The following is a 25,457-nucleotide window of genomic DNA, read 5'->3' as shown; positions in this document are numbered from 1 at the left end:
AAGTTCAAAAGACATGAGTTTAAAGAGCTCCTTCTTCTCAAAAGCGGTGGTGTATCTATCTACTGATTTCCTGAGAATACAATTAGTTTTGAAAAAGTGTCAACAATTAATTTGGTGAGTTCATTAGTATGTTTATAACTCAAATCCGTTTTCTCGTTCTTTGATAAAGTAAACACGTTTTCCCATAAAATCTTATATTTTTTATTGTATTATAAAGTAAGCAAAAGAGTGAAGGTTTATGTGTTCTTAAGTGGTAAAAATGTAGTTTAGTTTACATAAAACCAAAAAAAAGACATTTTACTATACAAAAATAGTATTTTGTATTAATACTTGTAAAATACTATGTTATAGCTTTATAAAGATCAAACTATGTGAAGTTTCACTTATTCATACACTAATCATTTTATTCAATATCAAAGTCTGAGTTATTATAACCATACTAGATGACCTATGATCACCTGAACACGACGTTATTCAGGCGTCGCAATTGGTAGGACATTTGTCACCCTAGGCATGCCTACCTAACTGTAGCTAACAGTTTAGGTGTGGGATTGTCAGCCCCATATTGATCTATATACAAGTGTCGCTCTATCTCCAGGAGACTCTAGTTATAATTTCAGGACTTAAGGGTACTTATAAAAGTACATGAAGGTTGTCTCACAAATGCTATATTGATGATTATGTATAGAATATTGACAAGTTACTTTGTAATAAATACTCGACAAAATTGCAAAAATGGTCCCTGTGGTATGCACATTTTTGGGGTTTTAGTCCAAACCCCAAGTTTTTTGGATTCATGGTCCTTTTAGAGTGGTTTTAATGTGGAATTGGTTCCCGGACTTAACTCTCATTAAAAACGGATCTATTAACTCCCTCATGTGCCTCACATGTGAGGGTATATCCGTCATTTCATATATAAGGGACCATTTTTGCATAAAGCTTTTTTGGCCTAATTCCTTTTAAAGATCCCCACCGTTGCTATCTTCTTCCCTAATGTTCCCCAACATCTCGTTTTCTACCCTTCTTCTTGATCTCTGTTACAACAACAATGGTTCAATAGTGATCCATATCCAAAGAAAAGTGTTATGGTTTCCCCAATCCCAAAAGCAGCATCTAAGGCTAAAGAAGTTGAAACAGATGGAAGAAACTTCTTCTTGCTTCCGCTCATGCTATCTAAACAAAAAAAGGTTGTTCTTGATTAGGTTAAGTAGGAGTAATAACAAGTACTTATTGATATAGAAATTAGAATTACCATGGCTGAGAAAAGTGAAGTCATCATCATCATCATCATCCTTGGCTAATACTGCTTGTTCTTCAGCAACAAATAAGGTTGTGATATTGAGTAGAGGAATATAGAACAATTTTGCTACTAGATTGATTATTGATATTGGAACGCCAACAACAGCCAATTCAGCAAACCCTAAAAGGAGTAGCTAGACACATTAGAAGCTTATATGAGAATTGGATAAATGTTATCAGAGAAAACATTGTCAATTGAAGAAACCTGATAATATGCATTGTAAAGAGATTATGAAAATGAGTTTTTACCTAAATGACCAACAAATGTGGTATCAACTATTAAAGTAATTGGATCAGCAGGAAGAGTTAATGCAATTAGAAATACGATTGACATGATCTTCATTCCAAGTTCATCTAACTTAAGCTTCTCTCTGCACTCCAAAACAATCAAAACAACTAAATCACACACTTCGATAAGAAAAAATCAATCATACCTCTCCTTTATACACTCATACTCCCCAAATCAACTCGTTTAAACTACTACTAGAATTCGGATATTTAAAATCGATGGTAAAAGCTAGAAAATTGTCAAGAAATATTACCTAAAACTTTTAATCAACGACGAGAATGGCTTGGATGAAATGGAACTGGAAGATGAAGAAGGAGGGACTTCATCTAATCTCTCATTCAATCATCATCTGAGTCAGTTTGGGATTTAAATCCAGGTTTTTCTATAGGGCGTTCAGGGGATGAAGTTCTAGGGTTTTGCCTGGATGATGATTTGGGTAGAGTTTGAAATCGAATTGAAGAATCAGGGATTTGTATGAATGATTGAACTCTGCAACAACGATTATCATGTTGAAAATTTCGTGAACGAATAAGATGATTGTGGTGAAAGATACAGATGCTGCTCATAATTTGCAGAATCTTAGAAGGAGAAGAGCAACTGGAAACCAGATACAGATTTTGTTACTCAATAATTTTAACAGAAAAAATTGCAAAAATGGTCCTTTACATATGAAATGACAGATATACCCTCACGTGTGAGGCATATGAGGGATTAATAGATCCTTTTTAACGAAAGTTAAGTCTGATGACCAATTCCACATACAAACCACTCCAAAAGGACCATGAATCCAAAAAACACGGGGTTTGGACTAAAACCCCAAAAATTTGCATACCACAGGGACCATTTTTGTAATTTTGTCTAAATACTTAGTAGTTCAGTTTCATAAACTATATAAGATATACTTTATATGGTTGTTTTCTGAAGAATGTTTTCTACTCGTTTTCCGTTAAGTACTCTATTTGTTTTCTGTTATGTGCTTTGAAATTTGAAACCAATGAGTGAGTTCTCTAAACTATACCTATTATAGTTTAACTGTTGGTAAGAATCGGTAATACCGTTATTCCATGAAGTTCATTGTTTGTACCAAATAGTCTAAACAATTTGAAAACCCTTTTATATTTTTATAAATGTAATATTTATATAATTGTGATTAATTAGACCTTCGATTAAATAACTTTACCCCAAGTCCACAACCAAACAAGGAACAAGAAATGGGGTCAAATTATATATTCTAAATCTTTTGAATCCAAATTATATAATTTACACATACATAAATATGTAATTTTTGATAATTATAACAATTTAAAAACTTTAAAAACATTTTAGATATTAACACATTTTCATTGTGTTGCACTTGTATTCCCCCCCTAAAACAGTTAAAAATCATAAAAATGTAGGGGTATGAACTCACCTTTTGTGAGTGATTCAATTGGAGGTTCAATATAGGATGTTATTTCTACGAGTTATATCCCGAGTCCTATAAGCATTTCATGTAGTATATGTATAGTTTTAGTGAATATAATCCCAATATGATAAGGAATCGAACTAATTTTCAAGTTTAACTTACAAATATGATAACAAAATCCTCTCGACGTGACTGCCTCTAGTCATCTTGAAGCCTCAGACTGACACACTGTCGGGTATGCCAACTGTTCCAATACAGTCGTGACTCTCGGTCTGGAAATAATGCACTACCACACACCTCGTCTCTATCTCCTCATACAACCTCCCAAAACAGGAATCATCATCAAAGCATGAGACCTCACTCCCACAACCGATACATAGCATAACAACGAGGGCCACCACCCCAGTATACTCCTCTTGATCACTTGAAACTGCTGCTAAAAGCATGCCTGACTCGACTAAGGCATCTGTTTGTCCTCATCTCAGTCTCCACTAATGGCTCTCTCGTGGTATGAGGAATATCTCGCAGCAACACATTGCCCAAATACTCTGGTGAAAAGGTTGCATCCCTATGCTACCCATGGGGTTTACCTGCAACTCTGCAACCGGAAGCTCAACATCTCATTTTGCTTTTCCATGAATGGGAACAACACAACTCTTATCACAGAAAGTGACATCTCAACTATCGACTAATTGCTCAACTCAGTCCGCAATTCTCCATAAAGTCTCATCTCTACTAACCCCTGTCTTGACTTTCACTAACATTTCACCAATAAATCTCCCGAAAACTAACTCGATTCCTTCTCCAGGTATGCTCCATTAAAACTCTCTCGACATGGCCCTTTAGCCCCACAGTGTGTCACAACTGATCTTAGCCTAATCAATCACTACAGAATAATTGGCAAACCAGAAACACTAACCGCAACAGATCATGGTACCTGAACCATGTTACCTCTTCTCAGTCTGCTACTTAGAACCTCTAGAATTTTCCCTGCTTCGAGTATGGGTCATCTGCTTTCAGTAGTACGGGCCCATACTACCTGCCACACCTACCCATACTTTCCACATGGATCGTCCCAAATTTTTTAAGTAATTGCTCAACCTTCTCAATCACCAATCCCGACACACGTGTTCGCTCTCCAGTGAGATACTCCCCTCTATCAGCGTACTCATTTGACTCAGTTCACTCTCTAGGCTCTTCCTAGGTTCTCACTCCTCTCTGCCATCAGCTGCTGAAGAACTCCTCATGATGCCAGCCATCTACCTCCTGAATATCATCATATTCACTTAGTAGCTATCTCCCATCATCAAGAGTTCCACAATGCACGAAGCAAGAAGCAATCGGGCATCGAATAACCTCCACTAATACATAAAGCCACTATGGCATATAATTTCTCTTGCTCTATTCATAACTCACAAAACATCATCGACTCAGACAATCCTGCCTCTCAAGGTATCTAATTACTCTACTCAATAGACTCCTCAAATGTTCATCTAGGTATCTCTCCTAGATTATCTCTCGACTCAGAACTCTTTTTCTTTATAGGTGATTCCAGCTGGATACTCTTACTCGATATATACTCAAAGCACATTATAGATAGCAGCAACCCCAGGCATCACAAATCAGGCAACTCTAGCCCTAAAATATGGAATACCTAGCATATCCTCTATCATGCATAATATCTCATAACATCTCATACATATCTCATAATACAAAATAAGGGTATTTGGGAATTCACCGTTTGGGCTCTGGCTGATCGTACACACTCCTCCAACTCGTTTTCTCTTAAAATCTTTCTCATTTAGAAAATTTTATCTCTTTTGAAAATCATTTGTCAAATCCTCAGTTTGAGTCCAGACATACCCGAAGGTGCATCCGAATCCCTCAAACCAAGGCTCTGATAGCAACTTGTAATGAAGTAAATTTTGAAAACCATTTTCTCAATTTAAAAACACAATGTCACAATAATAAATCTCGTTTCTTTAATTTACAAAATGCATCTCCATAATTGTTTGTTTAATAATCCAAGATCCTCGAAACATAATTCTTGCTTTGGTGTGTACAATCAAGTCGGTGCCGTCCCGTGATACTGAGAAAACCTGAAACACATAAGACATAACATGGTAAGCACGAAGCTTAGTGAGTTTCCATAAAATACTACACACAACACATTAGCCACTCGAGGCTATAACTCAATTAGACCCTCTGGTCGATGTGTCTCAGTGGGACCCTCCAGTCCTATAGCTCGTTGGACCCTCTGGCCCGGTCTAGCTCGTTGGACCCTCCGGTCCGGTCTGTAAAGCTCCGCATAGCATAAATCACAAAGAAATAATGCACAACATAACACATAAAGCAGGATAACATAATACTCAATGTAAGCACATAAGACCTTCCGGTCACACATAACTACCACTCAAGGTAAAGTATAGTGAGAAGACTCACCTTGGATGAAGTACGGCCCCTAAACATGCTGCCGTTGCACACCGGCCTCTAACACTATGCCAAACCCATAGTCACCCTAATTAGGACCCAAGACTATACCCTTACTCATTAAGTCTAAACATAGTCCACTAACTCGGTCCACAATAACTCAAACTCCTTGGGCCCACCAAGGCCCAATACTAAATGGGTCCACTCAAATCTCAACCCTTAAACTTGAGTAAAAGGCAAGCCCAACACAAGGGCCCACTAATGGCCCAATCTTCCCAATTGGGCCCAACCCCAAATGGATTTAACCTTACAGTCCATAACCCTTTACAAATTCTCGGGAGGGAGAAAAGACCATTTTGCCCCTCTAAATCCACATTTGATCGATTCCCTAAAAGTCAACGAAGAGGTCAACACACGGTGTATACGCTGGGTGTACGTCTCACTATGCTGGGTGTACGCCTAGCCATGCATGCAACGGGGGTGGCTCAGCACTACGCCGCGCGTAACTGGGAGTACGCTCAGCGTACATCCCAGTCTTGTTCATTCAACTCTATTGGTCTTTACTCATTAAGATAAAAGCTACCATCTCAGATCTCGGTCCAATAAAGTCTCTTATAGCATAAAGTTGGTGACTTTAAGCCCCCTCATGGCTGAATAAGTCTAGATCTCAATTAATCTCACTCATTCACCATAAAAATCCTTGTATCTCTTAAAGGGGAAGGTCTTGACAACCAAGACTCCATTTTTATGAACTCTAACGTCTTAATACATCAAGGAGGACAGGTACAAGGTTCTGGGGTGGACCAACCCATAAAGCTTCAAGCTTTGGGGACATAAACCCTAAAATGGACCTTTAAATGAACTATGCAAAATAAGAGTAAAGCTTTGAGCTTGATACCTCTGAATGATGCTTCATCCTCAAGGAAACTCAAATCCATAAGCTTGAACATCCACTCTTCTTCTTTCAAATTTCCTTCTTCTCAAAAGAATCCTACAAGATTACTTCCTAAGCCTCCAAAAGCACTCACAAGCTAATAAACGAGATCTAGGGTTTTGAGAGGAGGAAGGTGTGAGAAAATGGTGGTTGGATATGAAGGCATGATGTTCTTTAAATAGGGATACTCCAATAGTTAGGGTTTTTCTTCCAAGACTATGGTGTGGTGTTGGAATTCACTAAGCTTCATGCTTACCATTTTCCTATAAACAATTGTTTCAATCTGCATGTACCATAGGGAAAGGCAAGACGTGATAGTAAACATGGGAGAGACTTCATGTTTTATGGGAGAGACTTCATGTTTCATGGGAGAGACTTCATGTTTTATTTCTGGTATGTTGATTTGATTTTATTCTGCTGCTAACGGTTTTGGTTAAATGCTGAAATGAACTGTATTGTATATTAACTAAATAATTTTTTAAAAATTTTAAATTTATTGTAATTTTTGGGACGTTACACTACTCTACAACCTAGAGACATGCCAAGACTTCCAATATGGAGAACGAAGAGAAACCAAGAAAGAATGCTTTCTTAATCGACAAGAAGGAAATCTCCTTTGATGAAGATGATAGAAAAATATGTGTTAGATCTCCATCATGATGACTTGGTAATAACATTATATGTAGCTAACAATTTTTCTTTAAAATAATCTTGATAGATGGTGAGAGTTCAGTCAACATCATCCTACTTGAAACTCACAAGATAATGAATATCTTGGATTCTGAGACAGTCCGAGATCTTTAGTGTTGATTTTATTTAATGGTGAAACCAAGAATACGATTAGAGAAATCAAATTACCAATATAAATTTATGGAGTTTATTCTATTCAACACTTTTATGTAGTAGATTCTTTATCTTGTTATAATATTATCTTAGGAAGTTCCTAGATTGATGACATGACGGTTTTTCATTCGACATATCACCAATGTGTTAAGATGCCAACAACTTGGGGGTAGTCAAGATTAGTAGTGACCAACCTGAAGAAAAACATTGTTACACAACATCCATAAAGAATCCAACTATACGAAGACAAGAATAACAATTAAAGAAGACATCACAAGATGTCCTAAAATCTCAAGAAAGCAAGATCAAAGAAGTTTCACTAACTCTTGAAGCTCCCAACATCAAAGTGCTATTTGGAATTAACATTGACAAAATATTGAGCAAAATCTTACCGAGTTCCTAAACCAAAGAAAGTCAACATTCACATGGCAACACAAAAATATGAAAGGTATATCCAAAGATGTAATAACTTATAAGTTGAATATTGTCACAAGTTTCCGGTCCATACATAAAAAGGAAAAAATATCACCACCTGAAAGAAGCTTGATCTTTTAATAAGTAGTCGAAAGGTCACATAAGGCCAATATGATCAAAGAAGTATCACTTCGGAACTTGTAAAAAATATTGAACCTTCTCTTCAGTATCCTCCTAAGGAGGAAACAGAGAATTGTGCAAGATACAACAAAAAAGTCTAACTTAATATTGTTTTGGTCAAAAATCATATAAATAACTTTGTACACCAAAGTAGTAAGTGTGGTGTGATGTTTTGTATAAATATTTGAGAAAATAATTAGTAATCTACTGAAGATTTTACAAGGTACCAAAGATCTTGAACGTGGTCAAGATCTTGAGAATATAATAGAAATGTTGGTCAAGATCATATTGATTCAATATGCAAAATCTATTCAGAATCTTAATTGTATTTAACATGTAGAAAAATAGATGTTTGGAATATGGGACAAAATTGGTGTTAATGTTGTAAATATGTTAAATGTGCTAAAAAGTATCAAAATGTTCAGTATGCTAAACAAATGCTAAATGCTCGAGTTTTTAAATAATGATTGCAATGTATTAAGTAATATATAAAAATGTTAGAAGATATTGAAGATCTTGAATATTGTCAAGATGTTAAAGATAAAATACAAATACAAATAAATATTATAAATGCTTAATAGGGTTGAGATATCCAGAAGTTAAAAATATGCTTAAGATGTACAAGAAAACTCTCTATAAGCGAATAAATAACGTAAATGGTTGAAAGATGTTTAAGATATGAAAAAGTAATAAGATATTTAAGACTAGGTTACAACCCGTGAAAATCACGGGTAAAAGATTTATAAAATTTATATTAAACAAATAAATATAAGTTTTGTTTAGACTCTTATATTAATTATTCAAAATTAATATATATTTTATTTGAATTGAATGTAGAAAAACACAATCAAACAAAAAATAACATTGATATAAGAAGAATTAAATAAAACATAAATGTAATACAAATAAATAACACAAAGACACCTTAAAACAACTTTAAAGCCTTACAGATAATAATACATTTGAAAAAATTCATTTATTTGAAAACTTAGATGCATCAACTGTAATTGTACAAATGTTAATTTTAATTGTCGTTTATACTACTTTAGATAGACTGTTTACTTTATCTTAATTTTTTATCATTTATTTTTCAAAATATAAGCTAAAAAATTAAATCCATGTTGTAAAGAAAAGAATTTCAATATAAATGACCAAACATATGGACGTATCATATTTCAATGTTTAAATTTAAAGCAAAAGATTTTCTAATTGATTTTGGTTCCTTTTATAATATTTTCCCTCCACAAATGTTAAAAGTTTAGAAGAGTTGTCTAATGACAAGAATGTGTTTTTTAAGTTAATATATATATATATATATATATATATATATATATATATATATATATATATATATATATATATATGGTTAGGTTCATGTGAGACGGCTTAATTTTGTGAGTTTTATTTATTTATTTTTTTTTAGTTAATTTAAGTTCCAAAAATAATATTTAAAAAAAGAATTTTTGGATTTTTCCATTTATTTTGTATTTTAAAATTATTTTTTAGAATATGTACAATGTAATATTCTATTAGAATATTTAACGTATTTTTCAAAAAAAAATGGAATTTATTTTTATTTTTTTAGTTAATTCAAGTTCCGAAAATAATATTTAAAAAAAGAATTTTTAGAATTTTTCCATTTATTCTGCATTTTAAAATTATTTTTTAGAATATGTCAGTGTAATATTCTATTAGAATATTTCACGTATTTTTCAAAAAAAAAAAAAAACAGAATTTTTTTTAGTTAATTCAAGTTCCAAAAATAATATTTAAAAAAAGAATTTTTGGATTTTTCCATTTATTTTGTATTTTAATTTTTAGATTTGGTCTCACGGTCTCACAAAATTAGAATGTTCTCAAATGAACCTGAACCTATATATATATATATATATATATATATATATATATATATATATATATATATATATATATATATAGAGAGAGAGAGAGAGAGAGAGAGAGAGAGAGCTAGGTTCAAATGTTTTTAGCAAGTATTGTGTGCCTAAATGCACCAATGAGAATTCAAGAAATAATAAACAGTTAAATAAATCATTTAAGGGTATTTTGGACCTTTTATACTTTTAATTAAGGAAATCATTTAATTGAATCTTGCTATTAAGGAAATAGAATAAGTATATTTGACCTAGTCTCTCTCTTAAATCATGTCTAATAAAACCTCCAGAATCCTCAAACGCTTTTCACTCCTAGTTCACCAACCGGAAGATGCGATTGAAAAATTCTTCAATGGCGGAAGATGCGAAGGAAGGCAGTCAACGGTTCTTCGTTCGTCTCCCGTCGTCGACAGCAAAGAAGATCAAGCGGAGTATCCCCCCTGTACTCATCTTCGTCGGATTAAGGAGTAGAAGCATGATTGGAATCAGAAATCGGGAAGCACCTCCACTAATTCACCGATTCGAAGGAGGAGGAGGAGGAAAATATCAATTCCATGAAATCGTTTATCACTAATCGAGTCATCTAGCATCAAAATCAATTCTAATCTTATTAATTGATTTTGTGTTTGAACTAAATCAATCTGTTGAACAGAAATCGGGGAAAAGCAACAACAGCAGATGGCGGTGAAGAGGTGCTCGGTGCCTGTTGTGGAGTCTGCAAAAAGAGGTGAAAACAAAGGCAACAGGGGATTTTAGGTCGTCAACGACACCACCAAGAAACTAAATTGGTATGCTCTTGTACTAATCATAATATATTTTTTTAGTTGTATCTTCAGTTCTTGACCACCAAGAAACTGAATTGATAACAGTCTCACTAATTTTTTTTTTGAAGAAATTGAAGAAGCACACCAAGTGTTCGATAAAATGCATAGTTGAAATCTAGGTTTTTTTACTGGTTTTGGTCATGTTATTTGGTGTAAAAATAAACCATTAGTTAATTGTTAGTAAGAATTTCAATTGTAATTCAGATACTTGTGTAAATGAATTTCAATGTCTGCCACATTCTATTAGAATGATTAATTGTTTATATGCATTATAATAGAATTTTGGTTAATTGTTTATATGTATTTTGATAGAATTTCAATGTCTGCAACATTCTATTAGAATGGTTGTATTGTGTACTTCAGAATTTATAGTATGTTTTTTTTAGTTACAGCTTAAATGAATCATTCTTGCAGAATGTCTTTTAGAATGATGTTAGTAACAATCATCAATTTGATGCCTATTATTCGCAAAAGATTTTTAAAAGAATGTTATTTGAGTGCATTTTGTAATGTTTTCTGTCAGAATTTATTTATATAAATGTATTATGTTATAATGTCTTTACGAATGTTTGTTAACTAGTATATTTGTTTAGCGGGGAATACTAACGAGTAATGTATCTTATTCTTTCAGAATTACATAGAGAAGGAATTCAAGTATATATGCGAAGATCAAGTGGATTATACGGACCACTGAAGAAGATCAAGTGTATTTGTTCAATAATTGTATATTCATGAATGCTATTTTTTAAGAATTTTATTCATCTTTGATGATATTCTTTTAGAATATGTATAACTATTTTAAATGTATAAGGATATTAGTTTGTAAGAATATAAATGAATTTGTTTTTTATTTCACAAATCAAATATCTGCATTGGAAATATATTCAACAAGAATAAAATCGAAAATATATTTACTAGTTTATGGTTCGCATTCTGTCATTCTAACAAAATAATATTCTATTAGAATAAAGTTCTGAAAGAGCATCATTCTAACAAAAAAATATTCTGACAGAATAAAATTGGTAAAAAATTGAAATTGAATTAATAAAAAATTCAGATTTTTTAAAATTAGGATAATTAATCATCCCTAAAAATCCGAAAATTTCCTTTTATAAATGTAGTTAATTGTCCAAAATACCCTTTTGCTTAAAATTATGTGATTATATGCTACATGTTACCCCATTGTAATATCATACACTCTCAAATCATGTCCATTGATTAATTTCGTCCATTGGTCCGGATCTGTGCATTCTGGCACATAATACTTAGTAAAAAAAATAACCTAAGCATATATATATATATATATATATATATATATATATATATATATATATATATATATATATATTTGTACGTTTTTTTAAATATACGTATATTATCAGCTTCTCTAGGTCGGAGATATTTATGATAAATGGAAAATTTAGATTATTGAAAAGTTGGAGGGGTGGGATTATGGTAATAAAAATAAATGAAGTGTTTTATAACATAAAACACTTTTAATAACATATCATTTGCTTTAATAACATATTTTCGTATATACATGTAACGATTTAATCTACTTTAAAGGGTTGCAATTCTTATTTTTCTAACTTCAATTTCAATTTTTATAATGCCTGAAATAAATACCATAATTTTGTTTATTTTTTAACTTTAACATGTAATATATTTTAAGAAATTATGGTAATACTTTCATAACCGCCATAGGGCTCCTTTACAGCCTAGATGCAACATCAAAACTTAAAAAATAAAAACTCGTTGAGTTTAGTAAATCTTACAATTAAACCAACCAAATAAACCTGATAACTCATGTTTACCTAGCCAATATGATATAAACCTACAAACTATATGTCAAAAAAATGCAAAACATCAAAAGAATAATAACTTTATATAGAAAAAGATTGTGTCATTCCATATTTGCACCACTTTTCTACTTTATACTATCAATTTTTTGTAACTTATTATGAATTATAAAAATGAGCAAAAAATAGATATTGACAAAGCAAGAAAATGAACAGTCACTTTTGATTTTTTCGAAAACCATCATTGCAATTGGTCTGAATCGCTTTCGGTTCCATTTTTTGTTGTAGGAAATATAGGGGGCTTTTAGTTTGCAACATTTGCTGGGATTTTGCTTTAATTGGAACCCAGATCCCTTTAAATCATGTGTTTGGTTAAAAAAAGAAAAGAAATTGAATTACTTCACTACCCATGAATTACCTTAGCTAAACGAATTCAAAAATCCTTCCTATCTTCCACATAAATTCAATTCATATCACTCACTCACAATTTAAATTAAAATAATACCCATTAACACTATACATTATTTACCAAAATTCCTTTTGCCCATGGTTTTTCAATGCACTCAATAGTTTATGCTTTCTCAATAAAAAATTGTTAACTTTTTAACTTGGGAATTCTATATCCATCAATAATAATAAAATATGAATTAGGGGAATTACCTGAACATTGACAAGATGTAGTGAAGCTAACAAAAAGGGGAATGTGTAGCCAAAAGGACTATTTGGTCAAATTTTAGAATGAAAAAGTGCCCCCTAAAATGAGTTTGATAGAATAAAGAACTTCAGAAAATCATCATTAAAAAATATTTTTTACACAATTAGAAGGTGTTGGTAGCCAACCCATAACATGTATCTATAGACCAAGGCATGTGAAACTATGGTTTAATCCCAACTTGTTTTAACTGTTTCCCAAGCTTCAAATCAAAAAGCATATAACACATTTCATGTCTATATAAACCAAAAAGTTCCTCTGTTTTTAGGATCATAGTAACATATAATAGATGAAATATCATAGAACTCTAGGTTAGAAAGTTACCTAAGTTTAAAGTTGAAAATCAAGGATTGATAGCGATGCTTGAAGTATGTTGCTTTCACTGAAATCAACAAATGGATAATCATAAATGCTATGCTGAAATCAAAAAATTATGAAATAACCAACATGCGGGTGAGAGAAATATATAGCGTTCATCTAAACAAATATGGAAAAAGATTTCAGGACCTTATCCTTATTGTCCAACAGGTTCTAGTGCCTTTTACACCAGATCCTCTCCTGAATACAAAAATATCGGTGAACATGGGAGAAAAAGAAAAAGGGAAGAAAACAATGAATGTTATACTGATGGGGATGAAGTAGAAACAATATGAGAAGATTAAGCTGCAAATAAAGATGAGAGAACATTAGAATTAGATTAACCAACAAACATAGACCTAGTTGTGGGCATGTGTTTAGATGTTGTATGAAATAGATAGACAAATATGGGTAAAAGAACCTTAAGAAAAGTCCAATAACCATCATGTAGGGGGTCAAAGGTGCCATAAAGAATAACCGTCCCATAGGAATTCGATAGAGAAACATTACAAAATTAGGTGCAAGCTTCGGATTTGATTATATGGCGGATTTTTGATATCTGATTACTAATCTTGTGTATGTAATCAAATAAACTGAAACTCAATCAATATTTATGAATACAAAAGAAAAAAAAAACCTTGAATTCAAAAACCTCAATTCTATTAACCAAAAGTCACAACATCGGCTATCTACAATTAAAAAATCCTAGTTATCATCATACAGAGAAAATACCTAACTCATGAAGTCTTGATGAGGAATTTTGAGAGAAAATAAGTAGTTGAGGAAAAGCTCTAACGTGATATCGTTGCTAAAATCGAAGAGGAGCTTGATGCGGCTTCACCGATAGAAAATGGAAGATGATTAGGGTTTTAGAGAGAAAATAGAAAAAAGATCGGTGATTAATGTATTTAGCAAGATTTATGGAGCTGTAGCATGAGAATTTGCGAGATTTATGGAGATTATAAGGCCTTACGGTTTTGAAGAAAAAAAAAGGGTATTTTAGTATTTTTTTTTTAACAATAGCTCAGGATAGCTCAAGAAGAAGACACGTGTAAAAAAAGGATTATTTTATTAAGTATGGAGATGGAGATGTGTAAAAGCAATGTAGATTTAATATGTTTGGATATAAATGTGAAAAATATTTTGGATATATGAAGTCCTAAGATATTGGAAGAATACCAAAGTTTAAGATCTGTGAAACATGTTTTGGGCTCAAGATGTTCAAGGGGCCTTAAGATTCACGATGTCTGAAATAAGTAACAATTAAGGGTATTTGACAGAAATAAATGTAAATATAGATAATGCAACACAATATATACGAGGATAGCCCTTGATCACTCAAGATATTGAGCATAAAACCTTGGGAGGTGAAAATTGTCACCCTCCCTTATAAATATTATTAAAAAAATTAAAAATGATATAAAACCTTGTGAGGTGAAAATCGTCACCCTCCCTTATAAATATTATTAAAAAAATTAAAAATGATTATAGATGCAATCGGATTGTGTAGTCTAAAAGATGACTAAGAGAGTAAAGAGTTTGAGGCCTAATTAGAAGTGATTGTGCCGCATGTGTTGTGAAGTGATCTATTTATACATTTGATGGCTAACTAACTTTTCTACAAATCAGGCATCTTCCTTTATCTTCTCTTAGCAAGGTATTTTAGAAGTAATCACGTTTCTTCTTTGTTGCCCACGTGTCTATTCATTTGTCCATGCCTTTTTGATTAAGTCTCTAACCCTGGCATATAATATTACAAGAAATACAATGGCAGCCCTAAGATATTGACTAGTTCAAGATCTTCGGCCCTTCAAGATGTTTGTGTAAGTTCAAGATGTTGGACATAATAAAGTAAGGATACAAATTTGACCCACCAAAATCGCCCATAGAAATTACATCTTGAGGATTTTGAAAGATGGATTTTTCTCAAGATTAGTCTTACCACTTCGGTATTGATGCTTTAAATAATATTTTCTTGCTATAGATTTGAGAATAAAAGCATAAATATACAAGAAAAAACTAGACTTTCATAAGGCAACATCAAAATATTTGATAACATAGAATAAAATTTGAAACATCTTAGTTAAAAATCTAGAGTTCTTAAGAAAATTTTAAACATAAGAAAAAAATTGAAATTTAGAAATAATTTCTAAAGGATTTTAACTTCTGAAATAATTTTTGAAAGATCTTTGAAAGGTAAGAAAACTCGAATTTTTTTGAGTAATGTTAATTTTCAAAAAGCTAATGCAAATTCGTTATCATATAGTTTTCAAAGAGATCTTGATTAGAAAAATGTTAAAGAGCATAGACAAAATTTTTGAAGACGAATTTTGAAAGACATAAATGTTAAATCTTAGGAAAAAACATGAAGATAAGTGTGAAAAACTTTGAGAGAAAATAAAAGAGAACTTCGAAGAGTCAAATATTTGAAAATGCTCAAGAATGAATTGAATTTTCATTTTATTGAACATCTTGGTACTTGTGAACATGCTAATGTCCATGCTTAGTTATTCGTAGCTTAATACATAAGTGTTAATTTCTTGGGATTTTGTCAAAGATATTAGGATTTTCCTAGTGTCGTAGTTAACATGTTAATGTTAAATGTGTGCGTGTACTTTCTCATTGTATGACATATCCCTGTCAATCCATTGATATAAGTCTTTATGATCCAACATATATCTAGTAATAAGTGGGTTTCTGTAACGACCTAATTTTCACGTCCAAAAATTTCATTTTTGATTAAGTGATTTGCTAAACATTTGTAATAAAATATCAACCGATCATATCATTTCATAAAACATGTCTCGTGTCTGAAAACCGAATCGTAAAAACATAATAATGTCAGAGTACAAATCCCAGAATAACTCATAGTGCGGAAAACAATGTGTGTGTCTAATGTGCCGCTACCACGCCAGCTCCTTCCCCTTCGCTGAAGAGGTACTTGAAACCAAAACTGTAACTGTAAGCATGAAGCTTAGTGAGTTTCCCCATCATACCACATACCATACAATCACATAACATACATACTGTCGGTCAATTCTGGGGTGCCCGACCTGCCCGATACGGCCATTCTGGGGTGTCGACCTACCTGTACGACCATTCTGGGGTGCCGATCTACGCGTGTCAAGCCATTCTGGGGTGCTGACCTACCCATGTCAAGCCATTCTGGGGTGCTGACCTACCCGTCAGTCCTAACAATTGACCCTCGGGGACTATTCCACCCCTACTGCTACTATCACATATATCATAACATAAATATACTATCAGACATATGTGGGGTGTCCGAACTACCCTTCAGTCCTAACAACCGAACTTCGGGACTATTCCCTTCCTACTACCGCTATCACATATAACATATCATGCCAAGATATAAACATACAATCACATACTGTCAGACATATCTGTGGTGCCTGACCTACCCTTCAGTCCTAACAACTAAACTCTACTACTATCATATATAACATATCATGCCTGCATATAACATATCAGGTAGTAGCAAACCTAGATGATATCACAAAGACAATCATCTAACATACAACTCCTGTTGGTGGGCAGGTATTGTGGCCGTAGACCCACCACTACTGGGAGGTAACTCACCTCGTAGTAGCTGCTAATCTGTGCGGGAATCCTCTGACTGCTGCCGTTGCTACTCTGGAAATCCTCCGACTATAATTCCCACAAAGCACTTAGTCATACACTGATAACTGTTCTTAGGGTAAAATGACCATTTTACCCCTGACCAGTTCAAAGTCAAGGTCAAAGTCAACTTCCAGTTGACCTTACTCGTTGAGTTGGTTCGCCAACTCGCCGAGTCCCTATCCTTCCATTTGTCCTTATACTCGTCTCTACTCCTCGAGTTAGGCGATGACTCGACGACTTTTCCTTCTAATTGAACATCGACTGAATCTTGATCTGACTCGTCGAGTTGTGTGAACAACTCGTCGAGTTCATCTTCAACTGACATACATGTCATGTCCTTGACTCGCCGAGTTGTATGAACAACTCGTCGAACTCATCTTCATCCTTAAGAAGATTGCCTTGGACTCACCGAGTTTGTTCATGCACTCGCCGAGTCCAATGAATTTCCAAAACAATAGCTTGGTCCCGAACGCTGGGTCACTCCCCGGGACTCCCTAAAACCTTTCCACATTCAACTGATATGGGACAAAAACCTTGGACTCGCCGAGTCCAAGGATGGACTCGTCGAGTCGGCCACATCTTCTCACTAAATCTTCAATTTCTGATGTACAACCCTTGATCAAAAGATATATCTTTGCTTCTACAATCAATCTAGCACGTAAAGTTACAACCTTTAAATGCTTGCATGGGACTTTGAGCTCAAAAGGTCCTAAAACAAGCTCTTACAATGCACAGGTCCTTCTATGAGTGCAAAAGCCACTCCTATCTGTCTTGTAACCCTTCTAAGGACCTAGATCTAAAACATCAACCCCTAACTATGCTTGCAATCATGGTTGGTGACCAAAATGGCTTAGAAAAGCCCTAAAACTCCACAAAATGGGATCTATCAAAAGAACAAACAAGTTATAGACTTTATACCTTCTGTAGACTGCAAATGATGCTCAGAATCTGATACCTCTAGCCTCCTCTTAATCCTTCAAGCTTTTCCTTCCTTCCTTGGATCACAAAAGCACCAAAATCACTCCAAATTTCTTAGATTGCTTCAATAATGGCTAGGGTTTGGGAGCAAATGGGACGAAGGAGGCCGAGTTAAGGTGTTTAAATAGGGTGCAAACCCTCGGATTAGGGTTTTTGTCCAGACAGGGCCTACTCCTCGAGTCCGGGACCAGACTCGTCGAGTCCACTGCTTAAACCCCGCGTCTCATCCCGCTTCTACTCGGCGAGTTGGTCCTTCAACTCGTCGAGTCCAAGGCAAAAATGAAAAATATTTTAAAGAATTAATAAAAGAATACTTACCAAGAACAAGGTGCTACAAATCTCCCCCACTTATTTTAGACTTCGTCCTCGAAGTCTGCTGCTCGATCATGAAACAGCTCGGGGTAATGCTCCATCATCTCGTCCACCGGCTCCCAAGTCCATTCTGACCCCTTCCGGTGCTGCCATTGCACCTTCACGAGTTTCACTCTTTTGCTCCTCAAATCCTTCGACTTCCGGTCGAGGATTGCCACCGGTCGCTCAATGTAGTTCAGGCTGCCATCCACCTGAATGTCCTCCAAGGGTACCACTGTTGAGGCGTCCACCTGGCACTTTCGCAGCTGAGAAACTTGAAAAGTGTCGTGTATCTGACTGAGTTCGGCTGGCAAATCCAGCCTATATGCCACCTTGCCCACCCAGGCTATAACCCTGAACGGTCCAATATACGTGGGGCCCAACTTGCCCCGCTTCCTGAATCGGATAACGCCTTTCCATGGCGACACCTTCAGGAGAACCATATCCCCAACCTGGAACTCCAGGTCTGATCGGCGCTTATCAGCATAGCTTTTCTGCCAACTCTGAGTAGTCTGAAGCCCGCTCTGGACCTGCTGAATCTTCTCTATCGTCTTGAGCAATACCTCAGTGCTCCCTATTACCCTATGGCCAACCTCACCCCAAAATATCGGGGTCCTGCACTTCCTCCCATATAGCATCTCGAAGGGAGGATAGTCTATGCTCGCATGATAACTATTGTTATAGGAGAACTCTGCCAAAGGAAGGTAGGTATCCCAACTACCCACAAAGTCTAACGTGCATGCTGGCAACATATCCTCCAGGGTCTGGATAGTCTGCTCGCTCTGACCATCCGTCTGCGGGTGAAAGGAGGTGCTAAAATGCAGACGAGTACCCAGCTCGTCATGAAACTTCTTCCAAAACCTGGAAGTGAACCGCACATCCTTGTCTGAAATCACAGAAACTAGCACACCGTGCCGCGCCACCACCTCCCGGATATAGATGTCGGCCAACTTCTCGGCCGAGATGCTTTCCTGAATCGGGATAAAATGAGCGCTCTTGGTCAATCGATCAATAATGACTCAGATCGAATCCAACCCCTGTGCGGTCCTGGGAAGCTAGGTGATAAAATCCATCGTGATGTCTTCCTATTTCCACTGCGGAATATCCAACGACTGCATTTTGCCGTGAGGTCTCTGATGTTCAGCCTTGATCTTCCTGCAGGTCAAGCACCTTTCCACGAACCATGCCACATCCCGCTTCATGCAGGGCCACCAATAATCCAGACGAAGATCCTTATACATCTTCGTCGCCCCGGGATGAATGGAGAACCGAGATTTGTGCACCTCCTCCATCAAAACCTGGCGCGCACCCCGTGGTATGGCACCCACACCCTACGGTGTAGTGTCAGTAATCCTCAGTTGTTATAGTCGAAGGAGGAAACCTACCCCATGACCCACTCGCTCTTCTGATGTTCCTCTTTCATGGCCTCCTGTTGGGCCTCCCGAATCCGCTCCAACAGCGGAGTCACCACTGTCATCCTCAGGCAGATATCCCTGATCGGCGCTGCCTTGCGGCTAAGCATGTCAGCCACCACATTGGCCTTCCCCGGGTGATAAAGGATCTCACAATCGTAATCCTTTACCACGTACATCCACCGACGCTGCCTCATGTTTAGATTCGGCTGATCCATGAGGTACCTCAAACTCTTATGGTCCGTGTAGACGGTACAACAAACCCCATAGAGGTAATGACACCAATTCTTGAGGGCGAATACAACAGCCCCCATCTCCAAATCATGTGTCGGGTAGCTCGCCTCGTGAGGCTTCAGCTGCCTCGATGCGTAGGCGATGACATGCCCTCTCTGCATCAATACTGCGCCCAAACCTAAGATGGACGCATCGCAGTACACAACAAAATCCTCCATGCCCTCTGGCAGGACTAAGAATGGCACCTTGCACAATCTCTGTCTCAGTGTCTCGAACGCGACCTGCTGTGCAGGCCCCCAACAAAAGACCACGACCTTCCTTATAGCCTGGTCAGGGGTACGACTATCTTGGAGAAATCCTGGATGAATCTCCGATAGTAGCCGGCTAATCCTAGGAAACTCCGAATCTCAGATGGAGACTTCAGAACCTCCCACCTCATCACGACCTCCACTTTGGTCGGGTCTACTAAAATCCCTTTCTGGTTGACGAGATACCCAAGGAACTGCACCTCGCAGAACCAGAACTCACACTTGGAGATCTTAGCATACAAGATCTCCCTCCTTAAAGTCTCCAGAACCTCTCGCAGATGCTCCTCGTGCTCCTCCTGCGTCTTGGAGTCAACCAAGATATCATCAATAAACACTATCACAGACTGGTCTAACGTCGGTCTACACACGCGGTTCATGAGGTCCATGAATACGGTAGGAGCATTGGTGAGCCCAAAGGGCATCACCACAAACTCGTAGTGGCCATAGCGCGTCCGAAACACAGTCTTCTGTACATCCTCCTCTATGACCCTCATCTGATGATATGCTGAACGTAAATCAATCTTGGAGAACCAAGATGCTCCATGTAGCTGGTCAAAGAGTTCATCAATCCTCGGGAGTGGGTAAGGGTTCTTCACCGTTTCCTTGTTCAGCTCCCGATAATCTATACACATCCGATGCGACCCGTCCTTCTTCCTCACAAATAGAATCGGGGCTCCCCAGGGAGAACTACTTGGTCTAATGAATCCCTTGTCTAACAGCTCCTGCAGCTATGTAGACAACTCCTGCATCTCAGTAGGAGCCAACCGATACGGTGCCTTGGTTATCGGAGCCGCACCAGGGACCAGGTCGATCCTAAACTCCACCTACTTCTCTGGAGGTATCCATGGCAACTCCTCGGGGAATACATCCGTAAACTCTCGCACCATGGGTACATCGCCCACTGTCGCCTTACCCGCCTCTCGAGTGTCCATGACATAAGTGACATATCCTGCGTAACCTTGCTGAAGGTAACGCCTTGCTATCGCTGTTGTACATACTGCTGGTCCTTGTTGTGGCCTCTCGCCCTGAACTACCAACTCTCCCCCACTTGGGGTCCTAATCCGAACCAACTACTGCACGCAATCTATCACTGCCCCATTGGGGCTCAACCAATCCATGCCTATAATCACCTTGTTCCCTTTCAACGGAATAGGAACCAGTTCTACCAGATAACGCTCCTCGAATAATCTCAGCACACAGTCTCGGAATACCGCCGATGCTCGCACCGATCGGTCATCTGCAATCTTTACCTCTAAATGGCAATCCAACATGCCAGAAGACTCAGGAAACTTCTTGCTAAGCGCAAGAGAGACAAATGATCGGGTAGCCCCCGAATCAAATAATACCTGAACTGGGATACCGTTCACATGGAACGATCCTAAACACAGCACATACATAACATATCAAAATCGCAGTCGCGCATCATAAAAGCATAAAGATAAGAAATCATACCCGTCGCCACATCGGGTGTAGCACGTGCCTCCTCAGTAGTCAACTGGAATGTGACATCCCCAAAATCACGGCCAGAAAAGACCGATTTTGTTTATGCTTTATGAAAATCAGAGTACTTCGTTTTATAAAAAGGTTGCGGAATTTGTTCCCAGAAAAACATGGTAAATACATTATTAAAACATTTTCGAGGAAACGTATTTATTTCATTTTAAAATGTTTGGGATGTCATCGTTAATACCGAAACATAAGCATAAACAGAACTTAAAATGATTTACATTAGTGATCTACATCTCTTTTAAATCTCTCAGTTTAATGTCACTTCACTTCGTCACCTGTGATATACATAAACTGAGTGGGTCAGGTTGGGAAACCTGGTGAGTACATAGGGTTTTCAACCCACAATAATATAATTGTTATCTTTAATCATCAAACAATTAACCCCATTACCCATCCCCGTTATCTTATTTACTCTTAAGGATTTAACCTAAGAGTCGTCTATCCTGCATTTGTTTATTCCGAAGTCCCTTACTTCCAAGGTTATAGGACTGGCACTAAATCCATAGCTGCCGATGTTAGTTCGTAAAGCACTAATTCCATAGCTGCTATATCCTACTCATCGGGTACTAAATCCATAGCTACCAGTGTTCAACAGGTACTAATTCCATAGCTACCAATTCCTAACAGGTACTAAATCCATAGCTACCAACGTGTAACAGGTACTAAGTCCATAGCTACCGGCATTTGTCTCATAGGCACTAAGTCTATACCTGCCAATGTATGCTCTCATCATCTTCTATCTCTCATCATTCATCTACCCATCTCATACCCAACATATTCGTATATATAAAATACGTATACAGTTTAAATTCTTTAAAACATGTATAAAACGTTCATCCAACATAGACAGCAAGTATTAAGATAATATGCACACATAGCACGTAGTTTATATAAAATACTTCATATCTATGTGTAAGATGAAAGGGACTATGCACTCTCCTGAGTAGGTGGTGACTCAACACTCGAACAGCGCTTCGATACTCTCAAAACAATTTCCTTTGATAAAACCTAGTATCAATACCACTAGGGTTTAGTCTAACGATAACCGCGACAAACTAATAGTCTGACTATTATTATTATTATTATTATTATTATATAAGCATTAAATAACACTCAATATAACTCATAATAATATCCCAAATACTCATTATAAGTTCCTAATAATGTTACTATATTAAAACATAAGCTATACTAAAGATAGCGTAGGTATAGCTCACTTACAACGGGTTTTTCTCGAAAACCGGGATTCGCTGGAGCAGCGTTTACGAGCCGAAAGACTCTTTTCTCGGGACTCCGGGAGCCTCGGGGATTCCTTCGGGTGCTAGGGGGTTTACCTAGGCTTTTAGGGGAGTTAGGGAGCTTAGAGAGAGAGAGTATAGAGATAGAAAGAAGAAGGTTGAGGGGTGAGAAAATGAGGGAACCCGACACCTCTATTTATAGGGGAGAAATCTGATGGAATCGCCGAGTTTGAGTCATGACTCGCCGAGTTGGTGCATGTGGCAACCTTCTGGTGGTGCCACGTGTCCAATTCTGGTGGTGCCACGTCACCCCCTATCGCGTATCAGCCTTCGAACTTAGAAAAATCATAACTTTCGCATACGAGCTCCGTTTTCGACGTTCTTTATATCCACGCGTAGGTAAAATCAAGATCTACAACTTTCATTTAGACTCCGTCGGTTAATTCTCGACCGATCTCAAATTTAACAGTAGGAGGCGTTTAGACTGTTAAATCACCGCGAAGAATTCATAACTCCTTCATACGGACTCCATTTTCGTCCATCTTTTTACCGTTGAGTTCCTATTAATGTGATCTTCAACTCTCATTTAGGTCGCGTAAGCCAAAAACCGCTCGAACTAAAATTCGAGTTTCGGGCCGTGCACTGCTAAGCCGAATCTTAGAAAAATCATAACTTCCTCATACGAAGTCAGATTTGGGCGTTCTTTTTATCGAAGCTCTTAGTTTAAAATTTTATACAACTTTTGTTTAGAATGCTAAGTCTAAATCTCGCTCTATCGTAAATTCACTATTTATGCTTCCCGGTGCCGTGCCGGTTTTGCCGTAAAACTTCGACGGGCCATAACTTCTTCGTTATAACTCGGATTTCGGCGTTCCTTATATGTACGGAAACCTTGTGACATATTCTACAACTTGGTTAGGGTTATTTATTCTAAATAATCTTTTTGTCGAAAAGTCGTTTTCGACCCCTATTGCCTCTAATTTGACTAGCCCGGATCTGCGGGCGTTACAATTATCTCCACCTTAGGATGATTACGTCCCGGAATCATCAACGAAACAGGGTCGTATAATGACTCCATACGTCATCTCTTCATCCTAGGTAATAATTATGACTTCTACATTCCTTCAAGTCTATCTCTTAAACCCATTGGCTGTGTGAGTACTCGATCATGCACCTGTTTTCTACCTCAGGCTAGACTCCCAATTATGATCTTCAAGTCACAATCTCGATCCTCCCTGGATACGAACTTGAGATAATTTCTTTTATTACTACTATGGATCAATGTGTCATGTTCTAATGACCTATCATCGTATGTTGCAACACTTAGACTTAGGTCTCTTAGAGTTAAATTCTAAAACAGACTATGCCTTCCTTCATGTTCTAATGTGATATAATCACACTTTAACATTAGGCATTTCTAGCTTCCAACTTCTTTAACAACGAGCATGATATTTTTATTGATCGTTTTGATTCCAATCGTTTGGTTTAAGTCGGACGCTACATCGACCTTGATTTTCTAAACCACATAGCATACATAGCGTAGTCGGACTCAATTCGATATGACCACTAGGGTCGGAATATCAACAATCTTCTTAGTCATTACCGAAACAATGGTAACGACATACTTGAATAAAATGAAATCAATTACTAGCTTCTTGGTACCCTTGTGACTTTCCCTGATCCAAGTGTGAGTCATGTGCTTCCGGTAGTATAGGCCTCTACTACCATTCACACCTACTCATACTCGTCCCAAGTATTGTCTCGCAGTTTCCCAAGTCACCATGCAGCAAATCACACAATCATTCGACACATCAGATAACAAAACGAAGGTTTTATATTAATTCTTGAAAGGATTACATAGGTGTTCATGTTCACCCTAGACTATGCCTCTATTAGGCTACATCATAAAATACTATGGCTACTACGTAACTTGATCTTCCGATATGAAGTTCTCATCCTTGATTCCTCGCCTGGTTCTCTGCCTCGTCGAGGATCATGTGAAATGCCCTTGGCCTTGGTGGCGTTTCTGGTCTTGCTGCTTTATTTTTCCTTGGGCAGTCTCTGGACATGTGCCCCTTGCCTCCACATCTGTAGCATACTTTATCATTATGTGTGCAGTCCTTGGAATAGTGACCAGTCCTCCCACACTTGTAACAAGTCACTTCCTCATTGCACTTCCCACCATGCTTCTTCTTGCATTTATCACACCATCTCGATTCACCTCCATCTCCTCCTCCAAGCTTTGAGAATTTGCTTTCCTTGTTCTACCTCGAAGATCCTTCAAACTTCCGCTTCTCTCCTGCCTTATCTTTTTCTAGACCCTTTTCTCATATCTGGGCCTCTACGTTCTTAGCTTCCCTAACAGCTGCTTTCAAGGTAGTTGCCATTTTGACCATTGGGCCAAAGTCAG

The 25,457-nt window shown here is 36.8% G+C and overlaps 1 long non-coding RNA gene across 2 annotated transcripts; it reads right to left on the bottom strand.

Annotated features, from left to right (window-relative positions):
* Positions 1–4,938: 4,938 nt before the first annotated feature.
* LOC145094589 (uncharacterized) lies at positions 4,939–14,284 on the bottom strand. Of its 2 annotated transcripts, XR_013703426.1 has the most exons (4): positions 14,111–14,284; positions 13,529–13,579; positions 13,346–13,403; positions 4,939–5,092 (listed from the first exon to the last, which is right to left on the bottom strand). It is a non-coding gene; the product is annotated as an uncharacterized LOC145094589 (long non-coding RNA). The 2 variants fall into 2 exon arrangements; XR_013703425.1 differs by lacking the exon at positions 4,939–5,092 and having other exon boundaries at positions 13,007–13,403.
* Positions 14,285–25,457: the final 11,173 nt, after the last annotated feature.

This window comes from Lactuca serriola, chromosome 3, assembly GCF_051521515.1.
Source record: "Lactuca serriola cultivar US96UC23 chromosome 3, Lser_US96UC23_V15, whole genome shotgun sequence".
Taxonomy (NCBI): domain Eukaryota; kingdom Viridiplantae; phylum Streptophyta; class Magnoliopsida; order Asterales; family Asteraceae; genus Lactuca; species Lactuca serriola.
Note: the sequence above shows the minus strand (reverse complement) of the source record. Positions and strands in the feature narration are given on the sequence as shown.